At 42.8% G+C, this 18,592-nt stretch overlaps 1 protein-coding gene across 8 annotated transcripts in view; it reads right to left on the reverse strand.

Annotated features, from left to right (window-relative positions):
- SEMA6A (semaphorin 6A) overlaps nucleotides 1-5,577 on the reverse strand; it is a 129,230-nt gene extending 123,653 nt beyond the window's left edge. Inside the window, exon 1 of one of the 8 annotated variants that reach the window (XM_066988699.1) lies at nucleotides 4,691-5,577. The gene's annotated coding sequence lies outside the window, so the exon portion shown is untranslated. The other 7 variants (XM_066988700.1, XM_048052110.2, XM_066988697.1 and 4 more) reach the window with 7 other exon arrangements.
- Between the last annotated feature and the right edge of the window lie 13,015 nt (nucleotides 5,578-18,592).

Below are 18,592 nucleotides of genomic sequence, written 5' to 3' on the forward strand. Positions count from 1 at the left end.
TGAATCCTTTCGTATCTCCCAGCTTCTAAAATAGGATAGCCAAGTGAGCAGCTTGGGAACTCCAGAAGACATGCAGGACATGCAATATGTATAATTATGACACAGTAGGTGGCACTCTTCCCTTTAAATCCTAAAGCAGTGTCTTTGAGCTTTGCTGCCATACTTGCCATGTTGTAGTCAAGACCCAAAACCAAAGCCTTATTTGCTGTGGACAATTAAAGATCCCTTAACACGGATAAACATAAACATTCAGTTATTTCCACAGCCAGAATTAATGGCTTAGTCATCTCAGAAGACAGCAAATAAAGAAAATAAAGGCATAAAAACTCTGGTCTGCCAGGTTTGCACTTGAACTGGGGAGGTTCACTTCTGCTTTCAGAGGCCCTACACACATCTAAACTATTCCTTACTCAAGTGACTGATGCAACAGGCCCAAAATAAAAATATTCCTATGGAGAGGTTTTATGCTTAGGCCCTGAGTTTCCCCTCAGCTGCTTGTTTCTGACTTTAAACACTGTTCCTGGCTGCTGTATGTTTTTGGAGCTGGACTCCAATACTGGCTATATCTTATTACCAACATGATCTCTGTGTATTGCTCACCCATCACAGGGTAGTCCTGAACAACAGAATTAATGCTGATAAAATACTGAAGCGGTCACCAGCAGAAAACGTCGCTTCTTCTTCTCTTTCTTCTGTTTCCCTGTCAAGGCAAAGTTTGTCACAATTTGTTGTAGGTCTGAGTCAAATGCTGCTTGCTTCAGAAGACGCGGACCTAGGTCTGACTTAACGCTGAAGGTCGATCCAGAGCACATGGACTCGGACCACAGTTTCAGGTCCTCATCAAGTACCGATTCCCACCAGAGAACAGGAGAAACCAAAACATGAAAATATGGCCCTGAGTAATATTTATTCTCATCCAATTACTCAGGCAAGCAAGGCTTAGCTGTGTAAGTAAAGGTTACTTGGGCAAGCAAGACTGGTAAGGACAAGGACTAAAGATTTACCTCCTTAATAAATGAATAGTAGTAGGTAAAATACTGCAGCAACTGTATCAAATTAGGTCAGCAAAAACTTCTGTTTTAGTATGGTTCAACTTTTCTCTAGCATACGCTCTGCCTAATAGCGTAGAATATTATTTTCCAGAATTTACGCTGTTGTTTGTTTTCAGCACTCTGGTATAGTGCATGGGAATCAGATACTATACACAAAGCATTTGTTTGGGAAGTATAACAATGTGTTCTTGCAAACAAGTTGGATGTGAGGCATATATTAGCTCAGGTCAATTTAATCTGAAAACATTTTATGTCTCCCCTGCTGTAAACCATGTGAACTCTTTTCATGTGTATTTATGTATGGCTCTTCAAAACAAGATGACAAATTTCCCCTTCCCTTCACAAAACATGCACAAGCAGGTTCACAATCACCTACTTCCTTTTTAATGCAAACAGTTCTATTCTGGATTTATCACAGGTCATTAATTTGATCTTTCCCTTTTTCTTCTTCCCCCCACCAACCTTTCCCCTGCCCCCCCCCCCCAAAAAAAAAAAAAAAAAAAGTGAGGGCAATTCCGCATCCTTAACCTGACCTAACTACCTCTTTTTTTCAGTCTCAAACAGCAGAAACTGCGCTCCTCAATTTACAGACATTAAAGAGGGGACTAAGGCTAATATTCACTTCCAGCTTCAAGTAGCTGAAGATGTTAGTCAGTCTTGTTTCTCATAGATGTTACTGCCCAACAGTTTTTTGGTTCAAGAGGTACAAGCTTATTTGATAAGGCTGGTTTTGCCATTAGAAGTAAGAATAATAGTTTTAGACTAATTGAGAATACACAGAACATCTGTGACCATACAATTCATTTTCCTTCAGAATACTCAACCGCGCTTCAAGCATTTGATTCCTACTACAGGAAGAGCAAATGTAGCAATTATACTTTATGGTATTAATTACTATTTTAAAATTCATTTTGCATTCACACAGAAACCTCATCTGGGCATTCTGCTCCTGAGCTAAACTTGCATGAAAGCCAGAGATTTTCTGCAGTGAAGAGTAGTGGTGAACTGTTTTCATGCATAGGAAATTGTTTGGCTTTAAAGAGAGTTAGCATATTTTCTCTTTGGAATATATCTTACGAGAAGCTACTGCATTAAAAACAGGATCCTTTTAGACAAAATTATACCCTAGACAGTGATGTGCTTTGGCAACCGTACTTTTCCAAGAGTGACGAACCTTCCCGATCTTACTGAAGCTAGTATTTCCTTTCAAACACGTATGAAGCAATTCCGTGAAGAAAAGGGTTTGCTGGAGCAGACCCAATTTTCTTCACAATACACTAGATTAGTCTCATTAAACAAGGAAAAAAAAAAAAAAACACCACAGAAGTTAACCAGAGCAAGATCATTTTGTTTTTCTTGTCTAAAAACAAATAGCAAAAGAAGCCCCGAACGTGATAACAGTTGTATAAATCTTACTGTCAGAGAGGTGCCACTGACTCCTCAAAACCTCCACGAGTTCTGCAATTAAAAGAGCTTGACTCTGCTGGTCGTTGATGCCAAAAGATTTACCCGCCAAGTAAAGCTTACTGGCACAAGAATACCTCACTGAATTACATACACGTTAAATGAATGTAAACCAAACACAGTCACTGAAATAATTTTTGCAAAGACAGAGTAGCTGGAGGCATGGTTTTCCCCACTATTTTTGAGGTTAGCTTAACAATTAATACGGGTGCTGGAGGACGCTAAGCAAAAGTTAGCCAAATCTGTGTCAAATGATGAGCTACTGCACGCAGCCCTGTGACAGAAAATGGTTGTGGAGATTCATTATTTACAACACCTGCAATCCGCGTGTGCCCCTTTGTAGGATCAAGCGTTCACCTTGCGGAGTCAGGAATCAGCGCCTTTTAAAATTTATTGCAGAGCTGACTACAGCCTTTACCTCTGCAGGTCTATTAGTGAAATAAATAAAATAAAAATAAAAAATCCGACTACGGCAACTAAAGACCCGTGCTGCAAAGGCGCTGGCGGAAGCGCGCTGATTTACAAACTTCGAAAGCAGCGATTAGCTCCGGAGAGGAAAAGGAGAACAAACCTCCCTCCGACGAAGCGGCCAAGGTTAGGGAAGGCAGAGCCGCCCTCCCGAGGAAAACCCAGCGGCTGCCGCCTCGCGACTCACCCCGGGAAGAGCCAGGCAGGACCGACTCGGCGGCGGCGGGCAGAAGAGCATCTCCGCTGCAGCTGACCGGGCTCCAGGCTCAGCCCCGCTTCCCCACCAGCCCCCCTCCCGCTCGCCGCCCGGAGCCACCCCCGGGAAACGCCTCCCTGGAGCAGGAAGGGGCGGTGGGACGGCCGAGCCCTCGCAAGGAGCAGGTACTTTCTCCACGCGTAGAGGAGACGCAAACTTTCCACCGCCCACCCCGTCGGCGGACACCGGGGCGGCGCTGACCCTCCGCCGCCCCCCCGAGGGATGCCCCCCGACAGCAGCAGCGGCGGCGGCGCCCAAAGAGGGGGGGATTTGCGGGCTCCCACCGAGCCTCGCTGTCAGCCGGGACCTGAGCCCTGCCTTCGCGTGGACGGGGCGGGGGGCGAAGCCCACCCCTCGTCGCCCACCTCGGCACCGGCGGGTCCCTAGCGGGGGTGATGCGCGGTGCACCCCCCCCGGCCGGGCGGCAGCTCCTTTGTGCCAGCCGTCCCGGTGCTTCCTTCCCCCTTAGAAAAACTTTCTCCGCTGCTCCCCGGCTCTCCCCCCGGGGGGCACAGCTGGCCAGAAGACCAAGGAACGGCAGGGGAAGGGCGGAGGGCGTGGAACGGGGCTTGCCCCGCGGAGGAGCGGTTGGCAGAGAGACTTCAGCCCGCGGGGTAGAGGAGAAGGAGGGGGATGCTGGCAGCGCCCCGGGGAAGGGGGTGGGGATGGACCCTGCCCCGGAGCCACCCTTCTCCCCCGAGCGGCGGCCGGGCAGCCCCTGCCGGCGGCGGAGGGGGCCGGGGCATGGAGGCTGGGGGATGGAGGCCGGCGGCGAGGGGAGCCCGCGGCCTCAGCCCGTGCTCGCGAACAAAGCCCCCGGCAGCACCGGGGGAAAAGCGAAGTTTCCTCGGTTGCCGGCCTCTTCCCCCCACCCCAGCACGCAGCCCTAGCCCGACAATTAAGAACGCTCATAATGAACAAAACCGAGGCACGCCGCCGCAGCCCAACTACCCCGCACCGATGAGACGAGCGCGGGGTCACGCCTCTGCGCGGAGCTCCCGCACCGTGCCTCTAACAAAGAGCCCACCGCCCCCCGGCCCTCCCCCGGCTCCCCGGCCGGCGAGCAGGGCTCGGGGCTGGGCAGCCGGGGGATGAGGAGGGGAGCCAGAGCACCGCGCATGCAAGCCGTGCCAGCGGGGCAGGGAGGGACGCTAGCATGGTAAGCAGCCGGGCTGGGAGGGTGGGGGAAGAGGAGGAAAAAAAAAAAAAAAAAAAAAGGCGAAGCCACGAGATGCCTGGAAAGTGGCATCGGCGAGCGCAGCGTGTGCACTTGCAGGCGGCTCTCGTCCTCCTCCTTCTCCTCCTTCCCCCCTCGGCGCCGCGATCGCTGCCGAGGCAGAAGGCAGCCGCCGGCCTCGCACCCCGCACCGCTGCTGGGGCGAGCCCTGAGCCTGCCTCTCCCCGCGACCCCAAAACGTCGGATACGGACGCGGACAGGGGAGTACTGTACCTTGTTGGTGCATGTATCTAGGCAGCTAGAGGACAGAACTAGCTGATGTAGTGTCCCATTTAGTAATCCATTTAAGGGGATCTCTCTGGGAAACTGGAGCCACTCTCTCCTTTGCAATCCTTTGTCATTACTACCTGTGTGCTTCGCGGGGGACGGGCGGAGTATTTAGTATTTCTACTTTCTGAATTGCAAATGCGATTTGTTCATTTCCAATGATGGGCGAAAAGAGGGGAGAGAACGGGGAAAAAAATAATAAAAAAAAAAGCGTTAGCAACTCCTCTCCAAACCCAAATTCCACTACGGTTCCACTCCAGCAAGTCCCCTTCAGCCGTGCCGCGGGAGGTAAGTCATTTCGGGGTCTCGTCCTGCTCCCTTTCTACCAAAAGCGCTCCCCAGCGCGAAGGCTGCTTCAGCAAAACTCCGGGGCCGGCGGCGCCCGCCAGGAAAGCACGGTGGCTCCTAGCCCCGAGCTGCCGGGCATGGGGCTGGGGGCGCCGGCTGCCTGCCGCTGCGCTGCGCTGCTCCGCCCGGCTCCGGCTCCGGCTGGCTCCGGCTCCGGCTCCTGCTCCCAGCTCCCGCTCCCGGCCCCCCACTCCCTGCCCCTGGGACGCGGCTCCGCCGGCGGAGGCGGAGACAAAGCCCGGACTGGATCGCGCAGGGCGGGAGCGTCCCGCCCGGCCCCGCCTCCTCCCCGCCCGATCTCCGCCACCGCCTCCCTGCGCCGCGATCGTTCCGCGCCCCCCGCGGCAGCCTCCCGACGCTGTGGCTCCGGGGCCGGCGGAAGCGGGGCGGTCCCGTGGAAGCCCGAAGGGCTGAAACAGCGGCCCCGACCTCCGGATTGCGGCGGGGAGAGCCTCGCGTACAAGCGGGATTGCCTTAACGTGATTTATGCTTTTTCTTCTTCTCCCCCCCCCCACCCCCCCCTTTTTTTTTTCTAACCAGATAAGTGAAAAGGCAGACGCAACTCGGACCGCAAAGCGTGGCATTAGAATTAAAATAATCGCTTGTTTGCGACAGCTGCTTCTCTGCCTTTTATTTCCAGATAATGAAAGGACCCTGAGAAATTGGTTTGGGTTCGGCATTTGATTTGGGATCTAAAACTACACACGTGCCTGTTCAATTTCTAGTCGTTGGGTTACAAGGGAATACATTCATCTGTATCGAGGAAAAGTTTCTCCTTTGCTCTCAGTCAGCTTAAGCTGAATGTAAACTTAGGATAATTTTCTAACCAAAGGAACTGAGAATATATATTTTCTTTCTTTTCCCTGAAAATCTAAAACAGAAGAGAGTTCTGCACCAAAGAGAATAATTGCTGGGGACAGATAAATTTTAGTTAACTTAAGCTAGATCTGAAAGCAATTAGGGGAACTGAACTAGTACAAATAATTTCTGGGTACCCAACCATGTGTCAGGGGGGTAAACCAGATGAATGGACCTTGATTTGCCGAGACCCCTAATCCCGTATCTACAAAGAGGCCCCAGACCATCTCATCCTACGACTTCTGTCTCTGTCAGGAAATGAGAACAGAGACAGAGTGCAGCCTGGGTTTGTGGGAAATACCCGTCCACCAGTACCAAATGCTGACATTCAATCACTGCATTATGCTCAATCACTACATGCGTTTTGAGGTGTTCAGAACTTCCACTGACTTTGTTGTGGGTTTGAATTGTAAGCAGATCTGGATTGAGCCCTTGCTGTGCGCTTCACATATACTTCATAAATATTTCCGCAATACTGAACAGTTTATTTTACACTTGCATTTCTTCATTAATCAAAAAGAGCTCTCTGACAGTGAATATTTTTTGTCCCCTATATTTAGGGTTTTGAAAAATACAGACCAGATTTTTATATTATGAAAGTTCTGCAAGAAGCAGAAAGCATTAAAAAATCCTATTTTCCATACATTGGTATTGGCTGTGGCATCAGTTGCCAGAAGTTTCTATTCAGATTCTTTTACAGGATTGTCTTCTTTCTTTCATCCACTGTATTTAATTTCCAAGCCTGTTAATTTCCTTGCTTAAATCACACACTGTAACCACACGCTTAGCCTTCTGCTAGAACTTAAGCTGACTCTGCTGCCCTCTGTTCCCTTGTTGCTCCTTCTGCTCTTAGCTTGCTAGAATCAGTCTGCAAAACCTCATGTGTCTCCACAGCTTAAAAATACCACCCTCCTTTCTTCTACCTGACAACTTGTTCCCTTTTCCTCTCTGTACTCAACCTGGTAAACCACACTCATATTTCTCTCCCACCAAGTCACGTTAGGCCGTTTTCATGGAATTTTAATACCAATCTCAGTTCTTCATTCTGTCAGATTTCCTGAAATCACAGACAAAACCTTTTCTCTTTTGCCTGGACTAGCTAAAAACTGTGGATTATTCACAGTGGCCTGGGGAAAGGAATTGCCCTTACTAATGGAAACATATTGTCTCACTGGCTGCTTTTTGGCAGTTGCATTGATAGAGCACCATGGGTTTTCCAGGCTCTGTTCAGTAAGGGATGGTTGGTGAGGTCTCCATGGAGCTGTGCAATTTCCAAAAAAATCACACAAGCGACAGAGAAGTTCTCCCACCTACTCCAACTCCTCTTTAGACACTCCTCTCTAGCAGAGATTCTCCTGTCTAGCAGAGATTTAACTTGAGCTGTCATGAAAATATTACCTCTGCCCTTTCTTCCTAATCACAAAATGTGTTGACATTAGTGGGACACTTGGGCAGTGTCGGGGAAGAGCACTCGGACCTCTTTCACTGCAAGCAGTGGACTCCTTTAGCTGGCTTGCATGAAGTTTGAATCCAGCCACTGTGCTGAGCCCCACACTGAACAGATTTGCTACTCTACCAACTGTGTGGAGCCAAGTGGTTGTAGGAGCAGCATCCCATTAGGTGCATTTGTGAAGAGCTGGTGTACTGCAACCATGCAGAGACACCTTGCAGTGGCTGAGTGAGTCCCCAGTCATTATCTTCCCACATTAGAATAATCTGTGCAACACTTTGGGAGACACTTTCTTCATCATTTATTATTAGAATCAGTTCGGTTCATTCTTGCCCCTATTTCAAAGTTTCAAAGTACAGCAGAGTTTTATGTTGACAAGAAGCAACATGAGAGAGTGGCAGAGGAGAGGTTTTTGACAGCTGCCTGCGAAACACTGGGGGCTTTTGCCCCAGGGAAGGAATGAGATGATTTTGATGTCCAGGAGATACTCAAAGCCTGTAATCCTGGGAGGGGCTTTTTTCCCTCTACGACCAATGTAGGAAATACCTTTACCTGTGGGGATATACCTTAACAGAAATAAAATGCTGAGTACAGAGACATCTTAATATAAAGAACTATTTACCTCTTTAATCTTACAGCAACAACGAAAGCTCATCAAACTGTAAATATGATTTTTGTCAAGACAACATTATTGAATGCCTGGCAAAGTAATTACTCCTACGCAGAACAAAATAAGATCTTTCTTTTAATCACTTCAGAGGACTTCACCAAACTCAGCTTCACTCTGAAAATGTGGTTGAAAGTGAGCAGTTTTTTAGTCATGTTTTTGGCATACTGCACTACAGCTAAAGGTGACTCTTAAAAACCAGCATGTACCTCTTTCTCTTTCGTTTAACATAAAAGAACAATAGGCCTTTTGCCCAACTTGGTCCTGCAGAGTCACGCACACTATTTAGTATTATGACATTTTCCAGACCACAAATACAAATATAATATAAATATATACATAAACAAATAAGATGAGATCAGAGTAAGAACAGGTAGGCCGTGAGTTTCTTCTCTGGAAGTGATTTTAATGGTTTGTGAATCCCTGCAAAATTAATTCTGTAACTAAGGACCTTACTAGAAATGCCAAATTTTTACATTTCCATGTAACATGTATGGATTTGCTTTTCTTAATCTCTTTGTTCAGACATCTTCCAAGTGAAGCATAAATACCTGAGTAACCATAGTATGACCTGGGATATACTCATCAGGGGCACCCAAAGTATTTATATTTCATAAGCATATTTCAAAATATTCACTGGAAATAGCAGAGACTTGACTGAAGGATTTGCCTGGGAACCCAAAGGGAGCCTTCCTTGTGCCAATTCTGTGCATTATGGTGTTTACGACTATGGAGAGTTTTGGAAGGCGAGCCAGGCCATGGAGCAGATGTTTTATGCAGGAGGCTGCCCTGGTCAGCCCCTGCTGTACTGTGCCAGAAAAATCAGCAGAAATTCATGTTGCACTGTGAGCAACATTCACATGTCACCGTGTCATCTAGTTCCCAGAAGAGGAGAGTGTTACATGATCATGCAATGAGCAGAGAATACTGTGGATAACGTCCGGACCATATGGTAAAGGGAGTGGTTCCCTATTAAAAAACAAAACTGAGCATGGAAGACCAATATGGGAAACCGATGTAGAATTTAACGTTGTTAAAACTAACAGAAGCTTACAGAGATTCATTATCAAATTATTCCTAACACACATGGGCCAGATCCTCCTCTGGTGTAAATTAACATAATCCTATTAGAGCCTCCATATCGATTCCACCTGCCGACAATATGTTTTGTCAAATTTCATCAGGAAGGGTCTATAGGATAATTTTTAACTACCCTGCAGAGCTCCATAACAGGAATATAACTGATCTGCTGAATTCCATAGGCAGTTATTTGAGTCACTAGAAAAATTATTTGCTATTGAACTCCATCGGATTTTCCATAAAGGCAAGCTTACTTTCTTCACACAATGGATGTGGATGATCTCACATTTGTCTCTTCTAGTTAGAGTCTCTGAGAGGAAAATTAATCAGGAACTGTCAAGGGAGCATCTTAAGAGGGTTTTCAGGGTACCTTTCCCTTGAGTTTCATTACAGGAAAAGACAGTATGCTTCTCAGTTACTTCATGGTGGTTGAGTTCAAAGGTTTGTGCTCTCCATTTTTAATCCCCCCCCCCCCCTTTTTTTTGGAATCACCTTACCACTACTCCAGCTTTTCCAGTATTGTGCTTAGATGTTGCATCCTTTCTGAGTACAGTGAGGAACCAAACTGAAACAAACTACATTTCTCAGCTGTTGTTTCTTTTTATGTGGTTAAGATTGGACACTAACTACTGAGCTGTTTAGAGGGCACGGAAAGAGGTGCAGAGGGACTCCCTTAAAACATGTATTTTTATTGGAAAGTTAAGCCAAATTCATACAGTTTTCCTGGGGTAAATCCTCTGTTCTCATCACGGCTACATAGAATCAGGCTTTTGTTCAAGAGCTTAAGGAAAATGGTGAGAAAAGAGATTTATTTTGGCTTTGCTTGTGTTCTTACAGTGGATGAATGTGGTACAAATTGAACAATTTCTGTGGCTCCCAAAATAGCAATGAACATTTCAGATCTAGGTGGGGGAACTAAGGAATGTGTAAAATTATCATAATTGAAAAGACAGCACTGGAAGAAGTCAATATTAAAATAAAAATGTTTTAAATACAATTACAGTATTAAACTGAAAGCAAATCCAATTTAAAATAATAATAAGCGGTTAGTTTAATAAGTCAAAATCATTGCTTTCAGTGTCCCTTCAGCTGAACTGAGCCCTTAGGAGCACTCAGTAAGTGGAATTGCCAGGCAATACAATATTACCAAAGAGAAACCTTTAATGGTTTCAGTAGCTGAAAGAAAGAGGCTTTATTCCATCCTCCTCCCCAACACACACACTTTAATTCATAACATTAAATCTCACCCAGCTGAGTCCTTTTTTTTAACCCTCAAATCGATGGCAGTGGAAGAAGAAAGGGTCTGTGACTGATGGACAAAGTAAAAAAAAAAAAAAAGGAGGAAGGAGAAGGACAAGGAGAAAAAGAGCAGGCAGGACAAAATGGAAGAGTGAAGGAAAAGGCTCCAGCTGAGAAAATTTGAGAAGCAGAGTGTTCAATAGGGGACAGAGAGGGCGATCAGAGAGAAATGATGAGGGGAAGCAGAAGGGAAGAAAGGGAACTAAAGAGACATAATATCTATGTGAAGCACAAGGTTAGCAAGATACCTTAAAGGAATGTAGGAAAAATGGGATTGGTTAAACTTGACAAATGAACAGCTGATGTAAAATGATTTTTTAGTCAGGTTTTATCCTTTGTGAAATCACTGAACTAAAACAACAACAAATGAGAGTTAGAGTTGCTCTGGGTTTACACTTGCTTTTAAATGAAAGTGTATGAATATTTTTACATGCTAAAGGAGAAATTAATGTCAAACACATTATGGCCTGCTAAGATGCAGAAGAGGGACTGAAGAATCTGTTGAAAGACATGACAAAGTATTTGGGAAGAAAAGAGCATGTCCTGCTTTTGGCAAAGCAGTTTTCGTCAGTGTCATCCTCATACTGCCTGATGAGCTATTTGGACCTAACGCTGTATGGAAATACAGAGGGCTTTACTTCTCTTTTGCCTGTATTGTGTTATGCCAGGGAAAGAAATAAGAGTGCTGGAGACTCAAATTCAGTAGTCTAGATTTTTTTTTCTTTTTTCTTTTCTTTTTTTTTTTTTTCTTTTTTTTTTTTTTTTTTTTTTTTTCTGGATAACTACCTGTACTCTGCCAATGGTAACTGTGTTTAACAGGGCTTTACTCCACAAGAAATTGCACTGAAGCAGGTAGCTGTAGAGTTAGGTGATTCCTGCTGCATGCAGAGGTGCTAGCTCCTGGCAAATCTTAGGGTGATGACAACAGCATTACTGCCATGTACAACTCCTCCCTCTGAGCTGATTGTAGTCTGGAGTTTCCTGGTGATTATTAGAGCTAAGAAGCATTTGCTAATGAAGCCTGCACTATTACCAGGGAATGAAAGAAGGAGAGTAGAGACTTCCTGTGTTTGCTCGTTCCTGGCAATCATTAGCTAGCCAGCCTCTCTTGGGTGTGACTGTCCCAGGTAAATCACAGCCTAGAAATTCCAGCTCTGCTTAAGTAAGTTTCAGTCACTCCCCTGCGCCTGATACTAATGCAGCAAAATTGAGAGGAAGTGAGTAAAGGACATTTGGAAGATCTGTAACTAATCCAACACAAAGGGCCAGAGACCATGCAGAAACTGTCTGCTTGACTCACCATGAAGGGAGGGTTTCCACTGCTTGGAGACACATACCTGGTTTCTTAGTGAAATCATTGTCCTTTCCATAAACCTTCACACCAAATGTGGTGTATTAGGATGAGGATATAATCAATCATTGCATGTCTGGCAGTTTAGTACATAAAAAGGATACCTCATAGGTGCAGAAGAGGTAAGATTATATACAATAAAGAAGAAATGTGGAGGAAAACATCAGCTTCTGACATAAACCACAGCCAAATTCATTTATGTGCTATCAGTGATGAAACTACCATTACCTGAAAGATAATTAATGTATTATTGCCAACGGTATCATTTATAGCAATATTTTTGGTAACTAACTCTTTCTTTGTGCTGTCCTGAAGAGAGCATTATTCCAGACTGTTAGCAGGGACTTCTTGTGGATTTTGCTTGGATTTCACATTCAACCCTGTGTGAAATATGCGTTACTGTTGACAGAAAATCAGCAGAAAACATATGTATGTTTTAGTATCTACTTACATCCTATGTCAAAGGCACAAATAACATGTATATAGCCCTTGATTTAAGAGTATTAAGTTTCTAACTGGACCTTTATTTTGCAGAAATCTTTAATTTGGATGTTCAGTTGAATAAAAATCAAAGTGGATTTATAAACAAGCTATATTTGATGTGGGCTAAAGTGTGTGGCCCAAAAGTCTTCAGGACTTCTGTCACTTTGGGATTTTAATAGGACCAGATTATCATCCAGCATGCAAAATCCTTACTTCTAACCAGTTTGCAACCATGCCTCTTAACTCTCTGAAAACAGAGAACCAAGAAAACCTTAATCTGTGGAGTAAAAGCTAACAGGCATTAAACTGGAAAGTCTGGTTCAACTCTTGGTCTCAGCAGAGTCAGTGGCAAAACTGTAGTTGACCTTAGTGTGGTGGGACACTGATTTTCAAGTCCGAATTCAGATTTTACCATGGACTAGTCAAAGAGGACATTTACTACTCACCTTTTCCTACAGTCTGTTTCATGCTAATGAAATGAATGTCCTACTCCAGCCTTTTGAGGGGAAAGGGTTTCACAGTGACTTTACCTGTGCTATTTGTATAGTGCGTGACACCAACAGATAGATTTTTGTTTTATTTTTAATGATACTTCTTTTGTTTCTTTTTTGTTTAGGCCTGCCCAGAATTAAAAATAAATAAATAAATAAATAATAGTCACACTATTGTAAAAGGAATTCCTGAGCAGTATATGGTTATTGTTGAATTTTCCAGTACTTATAGACCCCTGTAAGTAGGGGGCTTAAAATGAAAACTCTACAGTGACCTTAATGACAGTGTCAGATTATAATATGCAGGTTGCTGAAATGTCTAGTTAATGAATGTCAGTAGGATTAGAAAATGATGAGGGCACTTTTTAACATCTCTGTGCTATGATAGATTTATATCACTAATAACAATGAAAGGTGCACAGGAATCTATGGACACTGCCTCTCTCCTCCAGAAACCAGTGCTGTCTCTTATTAATTAAATTGAATCAAGAACAATATAAATCTCCTAGTGCTTATTCCACTCATTTCATACATGCTAATGAGGATGAGCTTCTGAGCTGGTGGTTGGAATCATTTATTCAGTGGTGGGAAAAATAACATCAGGATTCAGACCCCCTGCTGTCTTTGTACACTGTTGTGCTAGATTTATATTGGTCTACTAAGGTCTAATAAGTAACTGAATACATTAAACAAGGCGCTTGCCACTGCAAGGGTTACAAGGGACTCCTTGTTTTTCTTCCTTGTGTATTCTTTGGTGAGGAGATTAGGGGAGATGGGCCCATTATGTAAGTCTCTCCTCTTCGTATTTCATCCACCAGTTCAAAGCCCTCTTTTCCAAACAGAAACTATGCCAAAGTTCTCATCAATCATTAAAAGTCCCAGCAGTCACAAACTCACTGATTTTGATGTGAAGTGCAACAGTCCTGCCTTTTTTCACATAAGAAAGTGAATCACACTATACTTAGCAGTTCAAACTCAACATTGCACAGTATGCATGATTAGTGAGGACAGAAAATACAGGGCATTCAGCAGCCAAAGAAATGTCCCTATAGAGCTCCTCTTTGGAAGGAAACACAATAGAACAAGAAAGCTGGATATTCCAGTGCTGCATATATGTCAGGAAAAACAAAACAAACAAACAAAAACCCAATAATAACAAAAAAAACAAACCTTCCCCACCCCCGCCTTGCACTGCTCCCCCCCCCCCCCCCCCCCGGGAGAAAAAATCACACAGACACACACACACAAAAACAAAACTGGGGGAGTCTTGCAGGTCCACATTTCACTTTGAACTGGCGTAGGCTGACCTTCTCAGTCTTTTAGATCTGGGATAACAAAATAGTATGCACTATGCTGCCAGACAAATGGCTAGTGTTACAGCCCCAAAACAGAATGGTCATTGCTACACTCTATAGTGAATGCCCTGTGTCCTCCTGTAAATTTGGTAGGAAAACATTAAAAACAGTACTGTAGGGTAATTTGCAGTAAATGAGGACTTTTAAAAATATGCCACTGCTGTATTTTCTCTGCCCACCAATTGTTTGAAGATGCAAAATACACCAGCTATACAGATCAGCAGACCGATGGCTCCTATAGATGAGTTTACAGTGTGACACGGGAAATTCAATTAACCTTAATAGCTCAGCCGGTGTTACTGCACAGGTAATTAAGTAGTACTGGCCATCTCTCTTAAAAGCCTCACCTACACTCTTTGGCTGTATATAAGACTGGGAGGTGCATTTAACATGTTTTGCAAACAAAATGGCTGAAAGAAGACAACATTTTTTGAAGAAAAGGTGTATACTGGATGCGTATTTTTGTGCAATGGGGCTTCTATGTAACTGATGTCTACAAACTGGCTGAAGAATTTGTTTTTTTTGGAACAAGTTGAAGAGAGGGTTCCAATACACATCTAATAATCCTCCAGTTATATGAATGGAAGATCAGGACTGAATGAATTCAGTGGTGAATGAAGAAGTTAGAAAAATTGTGTATGGCAATATGTAAGTGAAGTTTTTGTAAATGATTTTATGATATCTTCGAGTTGATTTTACACTTTGCATAATACCCTCTGAAAAAAAACACTGAAAATCAAAGTTAAATCTGCATTTTTTGTAGTTTCTCTCTCTCTCTCTCTCTGTCTCTTTCTCTTTCTCTCTCTCTCTGTCTCTTTCTCTTTCTCTCTCTCTCTGTTTCTCTCTTTCTCTCTCTCTCTTTCTCTCTTTTTCATTTTTTTCTTTTTTGGTCTGAAATTTCCATATCTATTGTTAGAAAAGCAGGGCTATAAAGCTCTCCAGAGATACCAAGAAAAGGCAGAGATTCTCCTTTAGCTATCACGAAGATCTCAGTAAACTTACTTGCCTTTTTTCCATATTTCTTGCTGGTTACATTTCCTTCCACCAGACAGCTGCTGATGGTGACCCATTTTATGAATAGATCTACTCTTTGAAGTTGTAATTTGTCTTGGAAGGACTACCTAGGAAGCTCTCTTTTTGTTTTAGCCCTTGAAAGAGGGTGGGGATTGTTAGTCACCTCTGAGCATGGTGATAAATCACAAATAGTATCTTTTACCTCAAAGACTCAATTTTATGCTTTAACTTTTTCCTTATGAGATAATGTTCTTGCTCATACTTGTTTATGGAACTTAACATTCCAGCAACATTGCGAAGTGTGATTTGTTTATGAAATATAGGATGTCAGATACTAGCGTGTGTAAATAGTGTGTGTAAATAGTAACTATCAAATAAAACATCATTTGGAAGAATTAAGGAAGATATGGAAACAGTCAAAATCATTTTTTCTGTACTGATAAGAGAAAGAGGTAGAGTTTTTCTATATAGAGTAGATCTTGTCTCATTGAACTTACCTCACTTATCTCATTGCTTGTTGTTGTTGTTTTGTTTTGTTTGTTTCTGCTTCTTAGAATCACAGGTTTTTTGTGTGTTTAACTATATGGGGGAGGAATTTGGTAATGAGTGACTATTCAAAACCATGACCTCTTTGTTCTGGCTCCAGTAGCTGTAGAACAAATTTTTTTATAATGCGTTAGTTATATGCCCATGAGAAAAGAAATAAAAGAAACCTCTGTTACTTAAAGTGTGTGTATGGAATATGGAAACAGAGTCTTAACATCTTTTCATTCACTAACCCTTTCTTTGCAAGCCAAAGAGTAAGTTGCCCTATATATTTACTTAACGGTATCAATGAATGTATCCCTAAAGCAGGAGGAAAGGAGGCAGCTGTATGGACAAAGATGAGATGGAAGTTGCTGTGGGTATCTGTAAGAAGTTGTAGGATTCTGAAGATCTTTCCTGGATGATATTCAGCCTTGAGATGAAAAATCTTCTGGTTGCAGTTTACAACATTCAGAGGCTAAAATTATGGTTAGTACTTAGTACTTTTAGCTCCTTCCTACTCAAAGGTCTGATTCTTAACATTTTGGACAACATCTAAAATTGCACCATTGCATGCTGAAAATTATACTCCATTCTCTGTTAAAAGAAGGCCCACTAAAACTACATATGTTATCATTAATAACTTACACTTTCAAGTGTTCTACATTCATACACTTTTTATCTTTTGCATTACAAACATAATGAGAAAAAGAATATGTAGAGATTTACTTAGCAAAATATCATATGTAAATGGAACACCATGTACATATGGCAATCAGGTGGAGTTAGATCCAGAAAAGGATGTATGTATCTGGTATGCAGTTCAGGTACCCTGAATTAATTTGTGACTCCTAAAGCAAGGGACTTAACTATCCAGGATGATACTGAATTCTGTCACTTACCTCTATGTTGTTGTATCAGTGATTTAATTCACAATATTTCCCTGGACAAAGAAACTATGCAATAAAGGCTAGAATTGAATATCTGAATTTACAAATGTTGGAATTCTGTGTTTTAGACCAAAACTAAGCAGCAAAGCTGCTCCGTAAAAGAATAACCCTATCCAGATAAACAGCTTAGAACAATTTCTGCAACTCAATATATATGGTAATTGGTAATCATTATCATACCTGTTTATATGTGGATTTGAATCCATTAAATTCTTTGGCATTATTCCTGATTTCCAACTCTGTAATATATGTTACATCTTTAGTATCTAATATTGGATAAATGCTCAGTTCACTCTGCCTCCTTCCATGTTATGCACATGCATATAGTAAATAACATCCAGAAGATGTGTTCTTGTCTGTGGATGATATACTTCATGCATTACAGTGTGACTGAATTCACTTATTTATTCAAGCAGCAGACCTTTGTCACTTTGCTGGTTTAGGTCTACTCACTTTTTTTTTTCTTTTTTTTTCCCCTGCACTGTTTTCTGCCCTTACAATAATACTCACACACCTCCTGGAAGGATAAGGTAGGCAGCTTCTCTCTTGGCCCTCATCTTATTTCTCCTTTTATTGAGAAGCAGCAAGGTAAAAACATGACTGTGTGCATGATCAATAGGCCTTGCAGGAGGTGGGATGTTTAATCTCCATGACATGTGTAGTCTTGAGCAGCCCTGGGAGCTGGGATGCAGGGGTTGTGTCTAGCACAGGTCATTTGGATATGACCACGAGGTAAGCAGGTTGGCCTGACCTCCAGAAAATCATTTTTAACTGCAGCTAGTAGCAAAATACTGTCAAACTTTCAAAGGGTTTAGAAACGTTTTTGTATGAAACATTTAAAGGGGCAGATCCATGCTGCTGTTAAATCAGACTTTCCCATCTAGCTCCAGAGACATTCATGTCCCAGGTCTGCAATGTTTGGTTATACTTCTATTGTTTGATTTAGAGCCTTAGATCTTCAATTAATATGCAATTCAGTATTCACTGAGACAATGGCAGGATCTACTCAGCATTTTGGCAGCTTGTGAAACTAAGATAAACTCTAACCTTTGCCAAATACAAAGGATGATAAAAGCACAAGTTGCTCTTTCCAGCTGAATTAAAATAAACTGCCAGTGACTTTGTAGTCCTCATCCTTTTTTGCTGCTTTACTGTGGTAACCTTCAGCTGGCATTGCATGGTGCCTATAAAATACGCAATGTAGAATTAATAAAAAGAACTGCAGCAGCAAGCAGGGAAGCTAGAGGTACATGCAAGTCTGTCCTCATCCTCTTTTCATCCATTATATTCAAAGGGAAGCATATGTTGCTAGATTTCTTGAGGCTGCCCCTGGAAATAGGTAAGGAGCCCAGTGCTGCACTAATCTGCTTTATACTGCCTTTAAGTTCCACAGGCGAGGTTTCACTGAGGCTGTTAGTTGGGAGCAGGTCAAGATAGCATCACAAAGATCTTTGCATGTACATCTCTCAGGGCTAAGACATTTAAAAAGCCAAATACAATAACTGTATGAAAACCTCTTTTCCTCTAAAATTGTTTGAAAACTCAGAGACCACTTTCTTTTGTCAAGAAGATAAAATATGTTATTATTTACAGAGGAGCCAGTATACAGTACAGAAATGGGGAAAACAAAACAAACAAAAAATCTAAAGGCCAAAAGATGTTTGAGAGTTTTTGTTTTGCGTTTTATGAAATCCTGTGTGTGTGGTTTTGGCAGGTTGTGACTAGGTCTCAGCTCTGAATATCATACATCTCCTTGAATAACTGTGTAAAATAGGCCAACATATTTATGATTGTTTTTCTCTCATTTTGCCAGATAAGGGGAAAAAATAATTCCCATAATGTACTATTTTTAGTCATTCACAAAGTCACAACAGTTCTACATTTCTCCTGTTTAGTGCAAGGTCTGTTTTGTCTCTGTAATATTTTCAGGGAAAACAGGTGTGAAAGACGCTCATGCACTTCTTTAAACAGTGTTTA

The sequence above is a fragment of the Anser cygnoides genome, chromosome Z (assembly GCF_040182565.1).
Source record: "Anser cygnoides isolate HZ-2024a breed goose chromosome Z, Taihu_goose_T2T_genome, whole genome shotgun sequence".
NCBI lineage: Eukaryota > Metazoa > Chordata > Aves > Anseriformes > Anatidae > Anser > Anser cygnoides.